The sequence below is a fragment of the Rhinoderma darwinii genome, assembly GCF_050947455.1.
Source record: "Rhinoderma darwinii isolate aRhiDar2 chromosome 2 unlocalized genomic scaffold, aRhiDar2.hap1 SUPER_2_unloc_24, whole genome shotgun sequence".
In the NCBI taxonomy this organism is placed as follows: Eukaryota; Metazoa; Chordata; class Amphibia; order Anura; family Rhinodermatidae; genus Rhinoderma; species Rhinoderma darwinii.
Window position 1 is genome coordinate 374089 of NW_027461690.1, and position 3432 is coordinate 377520.

The following is a 3432-nucleotide window of genomic DNA, read 5'->3' on the forward strand; positions in this document are numbered from 1 at the left end:
CTATGGGGGGAAATATTGGACCTGATAAAGCAGGTGTATGGTTGGGAATTGGCGGCAGACCCTAAAGTTATGTTGTTGGGAGCGGTGGGAGAATTGGAGAGTGACAGAATGGCAAGCCTGGCAATTGCCAAGATATTATATCAAACGAGGAAATGCATTGCTAAACACTGGCTGGACGCGGAGCCACCAAGGATGAGGGAAATTGTAGGAATGTTGAACTATAATATCCTGATGGAGCATAAGATATTTTCTAAAAGGGGCACGGAAAAAAAATTTGAGAAACAATGGAGCAGATGGATGGCCTGTCCTGAGGTGCTGACACCTGAACTGAGCAGACTAAGGGCGAGAGTCGTCTGAGGAACTGGAGGTGATAGAGTCTGGAGCAAAGAAGGGGTGGTGGGGAAACTTGATAAGAGACATGTGCTCTGACCAGGAATGGTACTAGAAACAAACGGCGGAGATATAGTGGGGGGCTGTGCGGGGAGGGGGGAAAGGGGGGAAAGGGGGGAAGTTGGGGATTTCCTGATATGCTGTCACTATTGTATACGATGTTGGAAAATTGTAATGTGAATGTTAATGTGTTATTTCATTTCTGTGTTCGTATCAATAAAATTGGATTGTTTTAAAAAAAAAAAAAAAAAAATAGAGCAAAAACTGATCAAAAAGTCACATGCACCCCATGAAAACTACAATGAATTCCTCAAGGGGTCTAGTTTCCAAAATAGTGTCACTTTTGGGGGGTTTCCACTGTTTTGGCACCACAAGACCTCTTCAAACTGGACATGGTGCCTAATAAAAAGGAGGCCTCATAATCCTCTAGGTGGTTCTTTGCTTCGGAGGCCGGTGCTTCAGTCCATTACCACACTAGGACCACATCTGTGATATTTCTCAAAACTGGAGAATCTGGGCAATAGGTATTGAGTAATGTTTCTCGGGGTAAAACCTTCTGTTTTACAGAAAAAAAAGGAATAAAAACAATTTTCTTACAAAAAAACTGAAATATGTAAATTTCACCTCTACTTTGCTTTAAATTCTTGTGAAACACCTAAAAGGTTAATAAACTTTCTGAATGCTGTTTTGAATATTTTGAGGGGCCTAGTTTCTAAAATGGGGTGTTTTATAGGGGTTTCTAATATATAGGCCCCCCCAAAGCCACTTCAGAACTAAACTGGTAACTTAAAAAAAAAAAAAAAGAGGCTTTTTCTTATACCACACCCCAATGTACTGTATGGCCGTGTCCAGGATGAGTTATGAGGCAATACTTCGCTTCTTACATTATACTGATAATGAGCAGCGCCCACCCCGAGATGACCCCAGTTTTGACCGTTTGTATAAACGGAGACCCCTATTAGACCATTTTAGTGCCCGGTTTTCCAAAGCATACACCCCCGAGAATTGTATTTCTATTGATGAGTCCCTGGTCCATTTTAAAGGGAGGCTTCAATTCCACCAGTACCTGCCGTGTAAGAGGGCAAGGTATGGCGTGAAGATGTATAAGTTGTGCGAGAGTGCATCAGGGTATACTTACAAGGACAGCAGTATTCAGCCCTTAGAATGCCCCCCCTTACTGGGAGTTAACGCAAAAATTGGGTGGGATTTGGTGCACCCACTGCTGGACCAGGTTTACCACCTCTAACTGGATAATTTTTATACCAGCGTCCTACTCTTCAAGTGCCTCGCTTCCAGAAGTACTGTGGCATGCGGCACTGCTAGAAGAAATCGGAGAGGCCTCCTGTGAAGGATTTGCCTGACACAGCTTCTGTGTCAATGCCCGTGGTTAATAAGCCTGCATCTGTGTCTAGGTCTGCTAGAGTGACTCGATCTGCTACCAATCAGGCTGGTAGGCTGAGGAGTGGGAGAGCCTATCGCAGCCCGGCCAGACGGTTCTAGCTCCCGCCCTTGGTCTACTTATAACTTCATTTGATGCTTGTCCTTTGCCTGTGATTCTCTTGTTTCCTGGCTCTGCTGTTTCTGCTGTTACCATTGACCTCTGCTTCATATTGACCCTGGCTTGACTGACTATTCTCCTGCTCTGCATTTGTTAACACGTACACTCCTGGTTTGACTCGGCTCATCCACTACTCTGTTGCTCACGGTTTTGCCGTGGACAACTGCCCCACTTCCCTTTGCTTTTGTGTACCCTTGTCTTGTTTGTCTGTCGTGCACATATTGAGCATATGGACCGTCGCCCATTTGTACACCGTCGCCTAGGACGGGCTGTGAAAGTAGGCAGGGTCTGAGTGGCGGATAGATTAGGGCTCACCTGTCTGTCTCCCTATCCTGACATTACACCTCCCTAAGACACTGCTTGGGCAAACAAGAAGGGGTGGAAGCAGGGCACATTCTAGCAGCAACATATTGTGTGTTAAGTACAAGGACAAGAGAGATGTCGTTGTATTGACAACAATACATGGCCATACCAGTGCCCATGTACCTGTACGAGGTACCAGTACAGAGAACCCCAAACCAGACTGCATCCTGGACTACAATAGGTGCATGGGAGGGGTGGACTTGTCAGATCAAGTCCTGAAGCCCTACAGCGCCATGCGGTGTGGTATAAGAAGCTGGCCGTGCACATCATTCAGATTGCATTGTTTAATGCGTACCTACTACATCGATGTAAAGGCCAGATGGGAACTTTCCTGGAATTTCAAGAGGTGGTTATCAAGAACCTAATCTTTAGGGACCATGAAGGGGGGCACCAAGTACTTCTGGAAGCAAGGCAACACGCATCGTACCAGGGCAATACTTTCCAGGAGGAGTTCCCCAAACTGGCAAGAAGGGAAAAAGTCAAAAGAAGTGCAAAGTATGCTATAAGAGGGGGATAGGGTAAGACACAATATATCAATATGACACGTGTCCCGAAAAACCAGGGCTTTGTATGAAAGTGTTTTAAAATGTATCATACATCCCTTGATTTTCAATCTACCCCAGTTTTACTTACCATGATGCACTCCGCACAGCTTATCCCCCTCATCTTTACACTCTGGGCCCTGCTGTCTGCCCAGGCAGCTGTTAACATCCACATGTAGGGTATTGCTGTACCCGTGAGAACCCACATTACAGTTTATGGGATGTATGTCTCCGGTGGCGCATGCTGGGCACAATATATCGGACACTGAAATGGCATATATGTATAGAAAATTGCAAATCTCACTCTGCACTATCTGCTGCGCATTATCTTTTAAACAATACCTGTGGGGTCAAAATGCTCACTACACCTCTAGATGAATGCCTTAAGGGGTGTAGTTTTTAAAACGGGGTCACTTCTCGGGGGTTTCAACTGTACTGGTACCTCAGGGGCTTCTGCATACATGACTTAGTACCAGAAAATCCCCAGTAGGCCAAATGGTGGTCCTTTCCTTCTTAGCCCTCCCATGGGCCCAGTTTATCACACATTTTTTTTAATTCACAGCCCATTTCAAATAAATT